Source organism: Musa acuminata, chromosome BXJ3-1 (assembly GCF_036884655.1).
Source record: "Musa acuminata AAA Group cultivar baxijiao chromosome BXJ3-1, Cavendish_Baxijiao_AAA, whole genome shotgun sequence".
Classification (NCBI taxonomy): domain Eukaryota; kingdom Viridiplantae; phylum Streptophyta; class Magnoliopsida; order Zingiberales; family Musaceae; genus Musa; species Musa acuminata.
Window position 1 is genome coordinate 42,622,261 of NC_088349.1, and position 18,091 is coordinate 42,640,351.

An 18,091-nucleotide genomic window follows, 5' to 3' on the forward strand; every position below is an offset into this window, starting at 1 on the left:
GCTATGGAATATTGCTCTTCCTCTAGATCATCTTTGTTAGTAGACTTGGGATCATCTAATGGCATTCTTTGAGTAGAAGCGTTCGATTGAAAAGAATCAGAACTACCAATCTCAAGCTCCACCTGCTTCTGCGCACTATCATTTGTACAACTAGTAGATTCCTCTTTGGAAGATAACATAGATAATTCATTAAAAGTAACATCTCTACTGATTATAAATTTTAGGGATTTGGGATCAGAACACCATAATCTGTATCCTTTCACCCCAGAAGCATACCCAAGGAAAATGCACTTTTAGCTCGAGGCTCTAATTTTCCTTCATTTACATGCATATATGCTGGACACCCAAAAAATTTTAAATCAGAGTAATTAGTAGGAGTACCTGACCAAACTTCCTCCGGAGTTTTAAAGTCAAGTGTTGCAGAAGGAGCGCGGTTAACAACGTAACAGGCCATATTAATCGCCTTTGCCCAAAAGTCCTTTGTCAACCCTGCATTTGAGATCATACACCTTGCTCTCTCCGAGAGTGTTCTGTTCATACATTCGGCCACACCATTTTGCTGAGGCGTCATCCTAACAGTGCGATGCCGAACAATTCCTTCATTTTTACATAATTCATCAAAGTCACCTTCACAAAATTTCATGTCATTATCTGTTCGAAGCCGCTTAATCTATTTACTTGTTTGCTTCTCAATCAAAGCCTTTCATTGTTTAAAGTTAGAAAAACATCATTTTTATGTTTCAGAAAATAAACCCAAATTTTCTTGGAAGAATCGTCAATGAAAGTTAACATATACTTGGCACCACCCTTAGACTGAACACGAGTTAGACCCCAAAGGTCTGAATGAATATAGTCAAGAGTACCTTTCATTTTGTGAACTGTCGAAGAATTGAAGCTGACTCTTTTCTGCTTTCCAAAAATGCAGTGTTCATAGAAATCCAGTGGTCCAGTACTCTGTCCGCAAAGAAGACCCCTTTTGCTCAATATGCTCAAACCTTTTTCGCTCATATGACCCAAACGCATATGCCATAATTTGGTGATGTCAGAATCAGACAATGATGATAATGAGACTGCAACCGAGCCTGTGATAGTAGTTCCCTGAAAAATATACAAGCTACTAGACCTACAAGCTTTCATAACAACAAGGGCACTTCTAGAAACTTTCATAACTCCACCTTCAGTTGCGTATTTACACCCAAGAGCCTCTAGGGTACCTAAATAGTTGAGATTCTTTTTTAAATTAGGAATATGTCTAACATTAGTGAGCATCCTCACAATACCATCATGCATTTTAATTCGGATTGTGCCTCTACAAACAACATCATACGCGACATTATTGCCCATTAAAACAATTCCACCATTACAAGATTCATATGTGGAAAAAAATCTCTGTTAGTTTGGCAAGTCCCACATAGTCCCATATTAGGAAAATCAAGTTTAGTATCTCTTGTTTAAACTATAAATAAGGGCCTGGGCTTTGAAGTCAGAGGCATCACAAGAAAAACCTAAGTGTTTGCTTTGGGTTTAAGTCCACACTTAGTTAAATAGTTTGGGCTTATAGTTTGGGTTTTTCTTGTTTAGTATTTTTGGGTGTTTTATGGCCTAGGAACATCTTCCTAAGGCATTTGTAATTGTCCCTCTTTTATAGTAGTAATTTGCTCCTCCTTCGTCCGTGGATGTAGGTCAATTGATCAAACCACGTAAATTTGGTGTTCTTGTCTCTTTTTTATTTTTTTGCTTTATTATCTTTATTGGGTTGCCAAATTACCCTGTGATAAATTCTTGGGGCCAGCTCTAACAAACTGGTATCAAATCTTGGTTTCGGGATCTTTTGGCAACGATGACAATAATAAAGATCATTGTCGAGAAATTCGATAGAAATGTCAACTTCGGCATGTGGCAGCTCAAGATAGAGGCCATTCTGGTTCAAGACGGAGTTGATTTAGCACTACAGCGAGCTGAGAATATTCCAGATGGTACGACAAAGGAAGATCTTATGGGTATAGATAAGAAGGCCCGATCAAGCATTATTCTAAATCTCTCTGACGAGGTTTTACAGGAGGTAGCTACGGAGACTACGGCTAAGAGCATGTGGGACAAGCTTAAAGCCTTGTATATGAAGAGGACATTGGAGAATCGTCTCTACTTGAAGCAAAGTTTGTATATACTTCGGATGACTGAAGGTACATCTATACTCTCACATCTTGATAAATTTGATTCCTTGGTTATGGATTTGGAGAATATAGATGTAAAAATTGATGATAAGGATAAGGCCCTATTACTTTTGTGTTCTCTTCCCCAATCTTTTAATCATTTCCGTGATACTATGATTTATGGAAAAGAAACAATTTCGTATCAGGAAATTAAATCTGCACTAAAATCTAAGGAGCAGATAGACAGGGATATCACTGGGGAAAGTAGAGGGAATCAGGCTGAGGGTCTGGTTGTCAGGGGTAGAATGGATAAAAAAAATTTTGACAGTAGTAGATCTAAATCTAGATCTAAATCCAAACATAGAAATTTGGAGTGCAAATATTGTCATAAAATGGGGCACATTAAGGCTGATTGCTTTAAATTGAAAAATAAATTAAAGGAAAAGGGAAAACTTGTTGAGAAAACTACTGAGTCCGTTGAAGCTAGTGTAGCAGCTGATGAGAATTTTGGAAATATTTTCTTTGCTACTGATGATAGGACAAAGTCTAAAAATGAATGGATTTTAGATTCGGATTGTTCTTATCACATGTGTCCCAATAGAGATTTGTTTTCCACATATGAATCTTGTAATGGTGGAATTGTTTTGATGGGCAATAATGTCACGTGTGATGTTGTTGGTAGAGGCACAATCCGAATTAAAATGCATGATGGTATTGTGTGGATGCTCACTAATGTTAGACATGTTTCTGATTTAAAAAAGAATCTCATCTCTTTAGGCACCCTAGAGGCTCTTGGGTGTAAATACACAGCTGAAGGTGGAGTTATGAAAGTTTTTAGAAGTGCCCTTGTTGTTATGAAAGCTTGTAGGTCTGGTAGCTTATATATTTTGCAGGGAACTACTGTCACAGGCTCGGTTGTAGTCTCGTCATTATCATTCTCTGATTCTGACATCACCAAATTATGGCATATGTGTTTGGGTCAAATGAGCGAAAAAGGTTTGAGCATATTGAGCAAAAGGGGTCTACGTTACGGACAAAGTACTGGGGCACTGGATTTCTGTGAACACTGTATTTTTGGAAAGCAGAAAAGAGTCAGCTTCAATTATCCGGCAGTTCACAAAATGAAAGGTACTCTTGACTATATTCATTCAGACCTTTGGGGTCCAGCTCGTGTTCAGTCTAAGGGTGGTGCCAGGTATATGTTGACTTTCATTGATGATTATTCCAGAAAAGTTTGAGTTTATTTTCTGAAGCATAAAAATGATGTTTTTTTAACCTTTAAACAATGGAAGGCTTTAATTGAGAAGCAAACAGGTAAACAGATTAAGCGACTTCGAACAGATAATGGCATAGAATTTTATGAAGGTGACTTTGATGAATTCTGCAAAAATGAAGGAATTGTTCGGCATCGCACTGTTAGGATGACACCTCAGCAAAATGGTGTGGTCAAATGTATGAACAGAACACTCTCGGAGAGAGCAAGGTGTATGATCTCAAATGCAGGGTTGACAAAGGACTTTTGGGTAGAGGTGATTAATATGGCCTGTTACGTTGTTAACCGCGCTCCTTCTGCAGCACTTGACTTTAAAACTCCGAAGGAAGTTTGGTCAGGTACTCCTGCTGATTACTTTGATTTAAAAATTTTTGGGTGTCCAACATACATGCATGTAAATGAAGGAAAATTAGAGCCTTAAGCTAAAAATGCATTTTCCTTGGGTATGCTTCTAGGGTGAAAGGATACAGATTATGGTGTTCTAATCCCAAATCCCCAAAATTTATAATCAGTAGAGATGTTACTTTTGATGAATTATCTATGTTATCTTCTAAAGAGGAATCTACTAGTTGTACAAATGATAGTACGTAGAAACAAGTGGAGCTTGAGATTGGTAGTTCTGATTCTTTTTAGTCGAACTCTTCTACTCAAAGAATACCAGTAGATGGTCCCAAGTCTACTGACGAATATAATCCAGAGGAAGAGCAATATTCCATAGCCAAGGATAGACTACGGAGAGATATTCGACCACCACAAAGATATGCAAATTTGGTTGCATATGCTTTGTCTGTTGTAGAAGAAACAAGTGAAGTTGGTGAGCCTACATCCTACTCAGATGCAGTTTCTTTGTGATAATTCCGCTAAGTGGTTGATTGCGATGAATGAAGAAATTGAGTCTCTCTATCAGAATAGAACTTGGGATCTTGTGAAGCCGCCTTTGGGTAAGAAAATTGTTGGATGCAAATGGGTCTTCAAAAGGAAGGAAGGTATTCCAGGGGTTGAGGATGCAAGGTATAAAGCACGATTGGTTGCAAAGGGCTATAGTCAAGTACATGGTGTTGATTTTCATGACGTATTTTCACCTATTGTTAAACATAGCTCTATTCGTGTTTTGCTTGCTTTAGTTGCCATGTATGATTTGGAATTGGAGCAACTTGATGTCAAGATAGCTTTCTTACATGGTGAACTTGAAGAACAAATTTACATGTAACAACCTCATGGATTTAAAGTTGACGGTAAAGAAGACCATGTTTACTTGTTAAAGAAATCCTTATGCGGCGGAGGGCGGGGTCGCTGCCCTCGCCTACAGGCAGCACGCCCGCTGGCGACGCTACCCCTGCAACTGGGCGCCCCCGCGGGCGCCGCCGCCTCCACGGGCGGGCGCCCCTGTAGGCGCCGCCCCTTCCGCGGGCGGTTCTGCTCGCGAGGCAGCGCCTGCAGGCGGTGCTGCCTCGCCGGGCGGCCGTCCATGCGGGGTTTTTGCCCGCAGGAGCAGTGGCCACAAGCGCCGCTACCCTGCGACGCGTCACCATGCGAGAGCAGCGGCCGCAGGCGCCGCTGCCCTTGTACGTGGCCGTAGTGCCCGTGCAGGTGGTCGTCGTGCCTACGGCCCTACTTACGGGCGTCGTCGCCTGCACGCACGCGGCCTTGCGGCTGCTGCTGCAGGCTGCCTGCTTGCATGCAGATGGCAATGCTGTCATCTTTGATGGTAGCGAGGGCAGCAATAGTTGCTGCCCTTTTTTGCTTTTGCGTCAACCATTTTGGCGTCAAAAGCTTCTCCAAAACACAACACACGCAGTTCAAAACCAATCTAATGCATGAACAACCTGGCTCTGATGCCACTGTTGGGAAATCTTGGGGGCGACATCACATGCGCAGCGGAAGAACAAGAAAACAAAATCCCCGATTCTCAAAGAGATGTTCGTCGTCGTGCGAAGATTGGTGCGCAAAATCCGCGAAACTTAAAACTGCGTATCGAGTAGATTGTGTTACCTAGGGAGATCGTATATCCCTGTTTCCTTGCAGATCTTTAGGAGAGGGTGAAGGAGGTCAAGTGTACTCCTCTCTAGCGGTGATCCACACAGCAAGGCTGCGAAGACGCTCCTCAAAACTCCAGGTCTGCTCTGAGGTGGAGAGGGGGAGGAGAATGGGAGAGGCAAGCAAAGGCTCTAGCCTATGAGGCTCTGAATCCCTCCTATTTATAGAGGTCCCCTGTCAAACCCTAATGGATCCTCCCCTAGTGGGTATTGGATCTGCATCCAATAAGACAAGGGCTCCGTCGAATATCTCATATCCGAACCTCTACTCATCGCAATGCCTACCATATGTGTGTGACCCTCTAATCCCAATATCGAGCTGGCCGTGAGTCATACCTATCAGAACTCCTTCTAACTTAGTGAATTATTATCTCTGTAATAATTCACTCGACTCATCGACTACGGACGTACTAAGCCACTACGCCGTAGTCCCCAAACGATAAAGGAGAATCCAATCCATTGGACCTATTTGTCCTCAGTTACCGTGTACCTATAGTCCCTCATCCATCTAATATCCCAGAGACCGTATATCGAGCATGGTGCTGTCAGACCCATATGGTTTCTACTCGAGTCTCACTCTAATCGGATTCTCCCATAGAACTCTTTCTCTCTCAACCCGAATGACCCTGGCCAGGGATTTGTCTAAGCAAGAACATATGGGATATTCCTCTCATGATGCCGAGAGTGGATGATCCTCTATCGACACTCAATAGCCCTCGTAAGGTCGACTACCACTCCCAATGACCAGCTGTACTAGATCTGGGACAGCCAAACCTATAAGTCTGGTATCAAAGAGTGGAGCACTCATACAGGACATCCTTGTTGTCTCAAGTCTAAGGACCAGATACACCACTAGGACTACGGAATCGCTGTTTGACAATAAGGCATCATCAACCATCCAGCATTTCGTAAGCGGATCAATCAGTGAACTCATTCTCCAATTAGCACCTGTACTATATCCCTAGTGTCCCTACACGAGCAGCTGTGAGACCAGCTGCATCCATCATATGGACGGGTATATAGCACACTAGTCTGTCCGGTTATCATGATATCCCCCTCGAGTAACCTATGATTGGGATTATTTAAGATCTGTGTTTAAAGGTGAATTGATCTCTTTATCGTGATCTCATCACGATCCGATTCCCATTGCACAAATCCAAGGACATCACAATATATATATACATATATGCAATAGTTATAAAGTGATATATACCAAAATATAATAAGCAAAAAAGATTCTGTATTAAGTCACACGGGCCATCATTCACGTTATTAGCTTACTGGGCACCTATGACTAGCAATCTCCCACTTGACCTAAAGTCAATCACCTATGTGTCTGATCCCATCAGACCCTTGTGACGCTCAAAGACAATCTGAGACAACGGCTTTGTTAGTGGATCTACAATGTTATCTTCGGATGGAACTCTTTCCACTGCTACATCTCCTCGGGTTATGATTTCTCTGATAAGGTGGAACCTCCTCAGAACATGCTTAGATTTCTAATGAGACCTGGGTTCCTTCGCTTGAGCAATCGCCCCGTTGTTGTCGCAATATAAGGAGATTGGCTCCTCGCTACCCGGCACGACTCCCAAATCTGTGATGAACTTCTTCACCTAGACTCCCTCCTTTGCTGCATCTGATGCAGCAATGTACTCCGCCTCTGTGGTCGAGTCAACAGTAGTATCTTACTTGGAACTCTTCCAGCACACTGCTCCTACATTCAAGGTGTACATGTACCCCGAATTCGACTAGCTATCATCGACATCAGACTGAAAACTTGAGTCTGTGTAGCCTTCAATCTTAAGGCTACTACCTCTATATATTAGTAAAAGATCCTTAGTCCTTCTCAAGTACTTAAGGATATACTTGACTGCTTTCTAGTGCTCCAAGCCTAGATCTGCCTCAGACCTGCTCGTGACACTCAGAGCATGTGCTATATCAGGCATAGTACATAGCATGGCATACGTGATAGACCCTATTGTTGAGGCATAAGGTATCATATCCATGTTTGCCCTTTCTTCTGGAGTCTTTGGGGACATACTCGTAGAAAGCGATATCCCATATCTCATCGGTATGAGACCTCTCTTAGAATTTTTCATGCCAAACCTTTTGACAATGGTTTCTATGTACTTGGACTGGGACAAGCCAAGCATCCTCTTGGATCTATCTCTATAGATCCGAATCCCCAAGATATAGGATGCTTCCCCTAAGTCCTTCATGGAGAAGTGTCTAGATAACCAAGTCTTTACTGTGGATAGCATTCCTACATCATTCCTGATGATCAGGATGTCATCCACATATAACACCAAAAAGGTGATAGCGCTCCCACTTACCTTCTTGTACACACAAGGCTCATCTTCGTTCTTAACGAAGTCATAAGATGTAATTGCCTCATCAAATCTTATGTTCCAACTTCGGAAAGCTTGCTTTAGTCCATAAATGGATCTAAGCAACCTACACACCTTATCTGGGCAATTCTTGGACACGGATCCCTCAGGTTGTATCATATACACCTCCTCCTCGAGGTTCCTATTGAGGAATGTGGTTTTCACATCCATCTGTCATATCTCATAATCATAGTATGCTGCAATAGCCAATAGAATTCTGATGGATTTTAGCATTGCTACGGGTGAGAAGGTTTCGTCATAGTCAACACCTTGCCTTTGACGATACCCCTTAGCCACTAGTTTTGCTTTATATGTCTCTACCTTTCCATCTACTCCGATCTTTTTCTTAAAGATCCACTTGCAACCGATGGGTACAATACCTTCGGGCGCATCAACTAGGTTTCAAACCTTGTTGTAGTACATAGAATCCATCTCAGAATTCATGGCTTCTTGCCACTTCCCGGAGTCTATACTCATAATAGCCTCCTCGTAGGTCTGAGGATCAATATCCTCAATATCCTCTCCTCTAATATGTCCCACATATCTTTCAGGAGGATGGGATACTCTGTCAGACCTACGTAAAGTTGAAACTTATGTATTAGGTACCTGAACAGACTCGGGCTGTAGAGTGGTGCTTAAGCTTGGTTCTCCAACCTCGCTCAACTCTATCATGCTCCCACTATCTCCGCCAAGAATGTCTTCCTTCTCAAGGAACACTACTCTCTTAGCTACAAAGACATTTTGGTCCTCGAGATGATAGAAATAATATCCATAAGTTTCCTTGGGGTATCCCACAAATTTGCATCGCTCTGTCCTCGATTCTAACTTATCGAGGTTGTATCTTTTAACGTGGGCAGGGCAGTCCCAAATCTTAACAACCTTAAGATCAGGCTTCTTCCCTTTCCATATCTCATATGGTGTAGACACTACCGACTTAGTTGGAACTCTGTTCAGAAAGTAAGCTGCGGTTTCTAGGGCATATCCCCAGAATGAGATGGGTAGGTCAGCGAAACTCATCATGGACCGTACCATGTCTAATAGCATACGATTTCTCTTTTCAGAGACACCATTGAGCTGAGGTGTATAAGGAGGTGTCTATTGGGATAATATCTTATGGTCCTTGAGGAATTGAATAAACTCTGTACTTAAGTACTCACCTTCTCGATCTGATCGAAGAGTTTTGATACTCTTTCCAGTCTGGTTCTCCACCTCATTCTTATACTCTCTGAATTTCTCAAAGGCCTCGGACTTGTACTTCATTAAGTACACATATCCATATCTTGAGAAATCATCAGTAAAGGTAATGAAGTAGGAGTAACCACCAATGGCATGAGTTGATATGGGTCCACATACATCACTATGTATGAGTTCCAACGGCTCAGTGACTCTCTCCCCAGTTCCACTAAATGGAGAGTTGGTTAGTTTTCCACAAAGGCAAGGCTCGCAAGTTGCATATGACACATAGTCGAATAGATCTAGATATTCATCATTTAGCAACTTTTGAATCCTTCCTGGATGTGACCTAACCTACAATGCCATAGGTATACATTGTTCATCTCATCTCGTTTCCTCTTGGACATATTTACATTCATGATATGTAGAGTAGTGTCTAGCATAAATAAACCATTATGCAATGTTCCTTTCGTGATGATCTTATCATCTAATAATATCGAACAACCATTGTTTTCAAAAACTAATTTATATCCACTAATTGTCAAACATGAAATGGAGATAATGTTTTTGATAATAGAAGGAACAAAATAACATGCATCTAATGCAATAAAAGCTCCACCAGGCAAATGTAGGGCGACCTCGCCAACAGCTACTATAGCAACTTTTGCTCCATTACCCATCTTGAGGTTCATCTCACCTCTCTCTAGTCTCCTAGGCCTTGCTAGAACCTGCAACGAATTGCATATATGATAAGCACTACCGGTATCCAATACCCATGTGTTATCATAAGAGTCTGACAAATGGAGACTGATCATGAATGTACCTGAAGCTTCACCAAGCTTTTGTTTCGCCTTTTCTGCAAGGTACTCTTTGCAGTTCCTCTTCCAATGCCCATCTTTGCCACAGTGGAAGCACTGGTCTTTGTCCTTTGCTGGGTCTTTCTTAGCAACCTTTGCTTTACCTGGTCTGCCCTTGCCCTTTCCCTTCTTAAGGGACCTTTCTGCTTTCCTTTTCTTTCTGGTCTCACCAGTGTAGAGAATTGGCTTCTCTTTCTTAATAGTACTCTTTGCCTCCCTCAATATATTGAGGAGCTACGGGAGAGTCACCTCAAGCTTGTTCATATTAAAATTCATTATGAACTGTGAAAAGGAATCTGGTAGGGACTGAAGCACAATGTCCATACATAAGTTATCCTCTAGGACCATTCCTAGACCTGTGAGTTTCTCTATCCACTTAATCATCTTTAGGACATGGTTATGAACCGGTGTCCCCTCAGTCATCCTAGCGTGGAAGAGGCTCTTGGATATCTCATATCGCTGAGTCCTTCCCTGTTCCTCAAACAATTTGCGGACATGTAGGAGAATGGATCTGGCATCCATCTTTTCATGTTGTCTCTGTAACTCAGGAGTCATAGAGCCCAACATATAGCACTGAGCAAGAGTGGAGTCATCAATGTACTTCACGTAGCGAGCGATCTCATCCTCGCTTACCCCTTCTTTGGGCGTAGGCATCACTGTATCAAGGACGTACACGATTTTCTCCGTCGTGAGAACAATTCTCAAGTTACGGAGCCAATCCGTATAATTTAGACCAATGAGGCGATTGACATCAAGTATGCCACGTAAGGGATTTGAAAGCGACATTTTCTAAAAATAAAGATGCAGCAGAAATAAATAACATGCAAATTTTACAAGAAATAAACTATCAAGATATGGACTTCTATCTTAATATACTCCCACTATTTTACTAGCGAGTCACGCAACACCCTCAGCACATGAAACGGAAGTCTCCGGTAGACTTCTAGTGGGGATTAGGATCCAATCAACGTCTTAGTGTAACCTTGAGGGACTCAACCAATCACACTAAGCCTAAAAGGTAGGCAACTCTTGTTGATCACAACTCCTTGTGATTCTCATCCTGTTCGGCCTCCGAATCACCATGGTCTCGAGGGACTCGACTAACCATGATGCTCGGTTAAGTCAACACCTTCGTTACAAGATGAGTCTGATTTGATGATATACCCTTGAGGGACTCGACCAAGCATACCATGTCCTCGGGTCACCGATGACATCTCTATGTCGTAAGCAAGATAGCGAATTGCGATATAGGTGAGTCTCGAGGGACTCGACCAACTCAACCTACACCGGGAATCGGTTCCTACTTATAACGATGGAAGGCCACGTGGGTCAATCTAATTGCCTCATGTTTACCGACTTAATATTATCGAGAGAGATGTTTCTATGATTTGGTCTCCTAATATGACATGTCACATATAGACATATTTAATATATATTTACATCGCATGTAAATATATATACATATCTAGTATGTGTATAAGCAATCACACCAGATGATCATGGACCACAACCTAATGTGATTAGGCCCGAGCCAGTAGGCCTAATCACTCACATCAAAATCTATGTGTGCAACGGTGCATCTTAATGCCTTGTGATCGTCCATCTCATCCTCGTTGGTTCCGTTGACATCTCGATGCATCTTCATACATCGTGATCGTCCGTCTCGTGGGTCCCGCTATCGCATCCATGCTCCCGCTGTGCCTCATCTGATGATTACAACTTAATCATAGGCATGCAGGCCCGACAATAAATGAGAAATATAATGGAGGCTCGTAGACACCAATAATAATAATCACAAGTACACACATCACACGGTCCATGATCATCCGTCCACACATCATACATCACATGTATAAATAATCATCATCATGTAGGACTACCAGATAATAATAAAAATAGTAATCAACTAAACCTTTTAATTAATTAATATTTTATGAAATCAAGGATATATAGGGAATTTCTTAATTCTTAGGGGTATTTTCATAATTTAGACAAAAGACAAAAGCTAGAATTTCTCAAAATTCGAGGGGCAAAACTGTCAAACCCTAATTGATCCTCCCCTAGTGGGTATTGGATCTGCATCCAATAGGACAAGGGCTCCGTCGGATATCTCATATCCGAACATCTACTCATCGCAATGCCTACCATATGTGTGTGACCCTCTAGGCCCAATATTGAGCTGGCCGTAAGTCATACCTGTCAGAACTCCTTCTAACTTAATGAATTATTATCTCTATAATAATTCACTCGACTCATCGACTACGGACATATTAGGCCACTACGCCGTAGTCCCCAGACGATAGAGGGGAATCCAATCCATTGGACCTGTTTGTCTTCAGTTACCATGTACCTATAGTCCCTCATCCATCTAATATCCTAGAGACCGTATATCGAGCATGGTGCTATCAGACCCATACGGTTTCTACTCGAGTCTCGCTCTAATCGGATTCTCCCAGAGAACTCTTTCTCTCTCAACCCGAATGACCCTGGCCAGGGATTTGTTTGAGCAATAACACATGGGATATTTCTCTCATGACGCCGAGAGTGAATGATCCTCTATCGACACTCAATAACCCTCGTAAGGTCGACTACCACTCCCAATGACTAGCTATACTAGATATGGGACAACCAAACCTATAAGTCTGGTATCAAAGAGTGGAGCACTCATACAGGACATCCTTAGTGTCTCAAGTCTAAGGACCAGATACACCACTAGGACTACGGAATCGCTGTCTGACAATAAGGTATCATCAACCATCCAGCATTCCGTAAGCGGATCAATCAGTGAACTCATTATCCAATGAGCACCTATACTGTATCCCTAGTGTCCCTACACGAGCAGCTATGAGACCAACTGCATCCATCATATGGACGGGTATACAACACACCAGTATGTCCGGTTATCACGATGTCCCTCTCGAGTAACCTATGATCGGGATTATTTAGGATCTGTGTTTAAAGGTGAATTGATCTCATTATCGTGATCTCATCACGATCCGATTCTCATTGCACAAATCCAACGACATCACAATATATATATGCATATATGCAATAGTTATAAAGTGATATATGCCAAAATATAATAAGCAAAAAAGATTCTATATCAAGTCACACGTGCCATCATTCACGTGATTAGCTTGTTGGGCACCTATGACTAGCAAGTTGTGTCTACTTTCGGAAGTTAACTGATGACTCTTTTGTGTATTTGTTGCTTTATGTTGATGACATGCTTATTGCAGCTAAGAATTTGTCAGAAATTCATACTTTGAAAATGCAGCTGAGTAGTGAATTTGAAATGAAAGATTTGGGAGCAGCTAAGAAAATTCTTGGCATGGAGATCAAAAGAGATCGAGGTGTTGGAAAATTATTTCTGACTCAGAAAAATTACCTCAAGAAAGTCTTGGAAAGGTTTGGCATGAAAAATGCTTAGCCAGTGAGTACTCCTCTTGCTAGCCATTTTCGGCTATCTACTGCTCAATCACCATAGTCAGTTGAAGAGAAAGAATATATGGTGCAAGTTCCATATTCCAGTGCCATCGACAGTATTATGTATGTAATGGTTTATACTCGTCCAGATATTTCATAAGCAGTTAGTGTGGTTAGTAAATATATGTCTCGCCAGGGTAAAATACATTGGCAGGCTGTGAAGTGGATTCTCAGATACTTACAAGGGACTTCAGATGCTTGTTTGGAGTTTGGAAAAAATCGTGACACTTTGGTTGGTTTCGTCGACTCTGATTATGCTGTAGATCTTGATAAACGGATATCTTTAACAGGCTATGTTTTTTGCGTTGGCGGTTGTGCAGTTAGTTGGAAAGCTTCCTTACAACCTATCGTGGCTTTATCTACTACAGAGGTAAAATATATAGCAGTGATAAAGGCGATCAAAGAAGTTTTATGGTTAAGAGGTTTGTTTGGCGAATTATATCTGCATCAAGGTGTTACTACAATTTACTATGATAGTCAAAGTGCTATTCATTTGACTAAAGACTAGATGTATCACGAGAGGACGAAACACATCGATGTGAAGTTTCATTTTATTCGGGATATCATTGTTGAGGGAAAGGTCCTTGTTCAGAAAATTCATACGAAGGACAATTCAACTGATATGCTTACGAAACCTCTTCCGATTTATAAGTTTAAGCAGTGCTTGGACTTGGTTGGTGTTCATTGTTGGTGATTGCTCGTTGGGGCTTTTGTGAAGAAGGTGGAGCAAGTATTGTTGGGACATGCCAAGATGGAGATTTGTTAGTTTGACAAGTCCCACATAGTCCCATATCAGGAAAATCAAGTTTGGTATCTTCTGTTTAAACTATAAATAAGGGCCTGGGCTTTGAAGTCAAAGGCACTACAAGAAAAACCTAAGTGTTTGCTTTGGGTTTAAGTCCACACTTAGTTAAATAGTTTGGGCTTATAGTTTGGGTTTTTCTTGTTTAGTATTTTCGGGTGTTTTATGGCCTAGGAACATCTTCCTAAGGCATTTGTAATTGTCCCTCTTTTATAGTAGTAATTTGCTCCTCCTTCGTCCGTGGATATAGGTCAATTGACCGAACCACGTAAATTTGGTGTTCTTGTCTCTTTTTATATTTCTGATTTATTGTCTTTATTGGGTTGCCAAATTACCTTGTGGTAAATTCTTGGGGCCTGCTCTAACAATCTCTATTGGGACATATGTGATAAGAACAACCCGAATCTAAAATCCATTCATTTTTAGACCTCGTCCTATCATCAGTAGCAAAGAAAATATTTCTAAAATTCTCATCAGCTGCTACACTAGCTTCAGCAGACTTAGTAGTTTTCTCAACAAGTTTTCCCTTTTCCTTTAATTTATTTTTTAATTTAAAGCAATCAGCCTTAATGTGCCCCATTTTTTGACAATATCTACACTCCAAATTTCTATGTCTGGATTTAGATCTAGATTTAGATCTACTACTATCAAATTCTCTTTTATCAATTCTATCCCTGACAACCAGACCCTCAACCTGATTCCCTCTACTTTCCCCAGTGATATCCTTGTCTATATGCTCCTTAGATTTTAGTGCAGATTTAATAATTTCCTGATATGAAATTGTTTCTTTTCCATAAATCATAGTATCACGGAACTACTTAAAGGATTGGGGAAGAGAACACAAAAGTAATAGGGCTTTATCCTCGTCATCAATTTTCGTATCTATATTCTCCAAATCCATAACTAAGGAATCAAAATTATCAAAATGTGAGAGTATAGATGTACCTTTAGTCATTACAAACTCTACTTCAAGTAGAGACGATTCTCCACTATCCTCTTTATATACAAGGCTTTAAGCTTGTCCCACATGCTCTTTGCCGTAGTCTCTGTAGCTACCTCTTGTAAAACCTCATCAAAGAGATTTAAAATAATGCTTGATCGGGCCTTCTTATCCATACCCGCAAGCTCTTCTTTTAACATATCATCTGGAATGTTCTCAGCTCCCTGTAGTGCAAAATCAACTCCGTCTTAAACCAGAATGGCCTGTATCTTGAGTTGCCACATGCCAAAGTTGATATTTCTATCGAATTTCTCGACAACGATCTTTATTATTATCATCGTTGCCAAAAGATCCCGAAACCAAGCTCTGATACCAGTTTGTTAAAGCTAACCCTCGGAAATTTACCAAAGGGTACTTTGGCAACAAAAAAAAAATAATAAAGCAGAAAAATAAAAGAGACAAGAACACCAGATTTATATGATTCGGTCAATTGACCTACATCTACGGACGAAGGAAGAGCAAATCACTACTATAAAAGAGGACTATTACAAATGCCTTAGGAAGATGTTCCTAGGCCATAAAACACCTGAAACTACTAAATAAGAAAACCCAAAGCAAATAATTATGTGTTTCTTGTGGTACATTTGACTTCAAAGCCCAGGCCCTTATTTATAGTTTAAACAAGAGATATCAAACTTGATTTTCCTGATGTGGGACTATATGGGACTTGCCAAACTAACACCAACTAAGTCACGTCCTTGACTCCAGGACTTCATTTTGCTTCATGCCTTGCTATCGTAGTTAATCCTGCATATGTAAAACACACTTCGATCTAGACAATTAATACTAAGCAATAATTATGTTGTCCGGCATGTCATTGGTCCCTTGATGCTTCGTCCGATTCTTCGGCGCATCGTCCTCTCTTGCGGCCTATTGCCCAATTGGTCAATTGACTCCGCAACTCCGATATTCTTGGCGCAATATCCGCTCTTATTGGCCCGATTCCTGAATCCACCGCCCGAAGCCTTCTGTCGATACGTCGACCGTTCCTCCGGCCCGACGTCTAATCTTCTGACATGTTTTTCCCCGGCCCAACATGATTCTTCCTGCTTTAATTATCTCATCCTGATCGAAGCATCCTGCGTCAATCAAAACACAGATTAAATCATAAACACATATCAATTGGTTTCATCATCAAAATCCGGGATTCAACATATGTGACTCTCTAGGCCTAATACCAAGCTGGCCATAAGTTGAACCCGTTAGAACTCCTTCTGACTTAGAACTTCTTCTGACTTAGTGAATTATTATCTCCATAATAATTCACTCAACTCATCGACTATGGATATACTAAGCAACTATGGTATAATCTATAGACGGTACAAGAGAATCTAATCCATTGGACCTATCTATCCTCAATTACTATATATTTAAAGTCTTCAATCCATCTAATATCCTAGAGACTGTATATTGGGCATGGTGTTGTCAGGCCCATATGGGATCCATCCTAGTCTCTTATTGAATTCTCTCAAAGAACTCCTCTCTCAATCCGAAGTGACCCTAGCTAGGGATTTGCTTGATTGAGAATATAGGAGATATTTCTCTGATGATACTAAGAGTGGATGATCCTTTATTGATACCCAATTGCCTTCTAAGGTTGGCTACTATTCCCAATAACGATTTGTACTATATCTGAAACTTCTAAACCTATAAGTCTGGTATCAAAGAATGAAGTACTTAAACAAGATATCCTTGGTACCTCAAGTCTAAGGACTAGATACACAATTTAGACTACGGAATCATTATTTGACGATAAGGTATCATTAACCATTCAACATTTTGTAAGCGAATCATTTAGTAAACTAAGCACTTGCACTATACTCCTAGTGTTCTCACACAAACAACTATGAGACCAATTATCTCCATCGTATGGATAAGTATATAATATATCAGTTTATTCGATTAGATGTCCGTAATCTATGACCATAAATATTTAAAATTTATGTTTAAAGATAAATTGATCTAATTAATTAATATGATCTCTTCGTAATCTAATTCTCATTGCATAGTTTCATAAATATCATAATATATTTATTATATAATATAAAGTAAAAAAATATCATAACTAAAAGTAACTATAAGAGATTAAGCAGCAAATTAATTGTGGGCTACATATTGTACATCAAATCATTATCAATATATTTTCTTATATAAGTAGAACCCTTAACACTTGTTCCCACAAGCTAATTGGCCTCGGGAGAGTTCACCAGAGTTTTTTCTTTTAGAAATCAGATTTTTATTCTCCCTTGTTTATGATGTAATTAGTTAAATTAATAAATAAATATTTACTTTTTCAAAAAAAATAATTGCAACAAGAAATTGTTTACATTGTCTTCTTGAGGACTTGATGGACTCCTCATGGCTGTTGTTGAGCATTGCAAACATCCTGAGCTTCCTTGAGTCATACAAGGCATGTCAGAATTTTAATACCTCATCTCCTTCGAATGTGTTTACATGCCATGCATTTAGTATTCATTATCGTCAAGAATTTTTATCCTAATATGTGCAATGTTGTCTCTTTTATAATCCTTGTTGTACGTATCCTATCGATGATAATGTAATAATCTAATTATACACGAATATCAAATTATTCTATTGTAAAAATTAACTTGCTACCATCAATTAAGGGTAAAAAACTTGATATCAGTAGTATTCTGACAAATCCATTATACATATTCAAAGTTTCGTAATGAAATATTTGCTCCTATAAAATTTTAATATAATGTATATGTTTACCGTCCCTCCGAACAGGTGGATGAGTGAATTCTATAATTTTAGGGTTTCATCGAATATAGGAAATAATTTGGGCTAACATGATGGATATTAGTGTAATTTTTGAAATGTATTGATTAGATTGGATAAAGTCTTGATAGATCAGTATATGGATAGATTGGATAAAGTCTTGATAGATCAAATCTCATTTT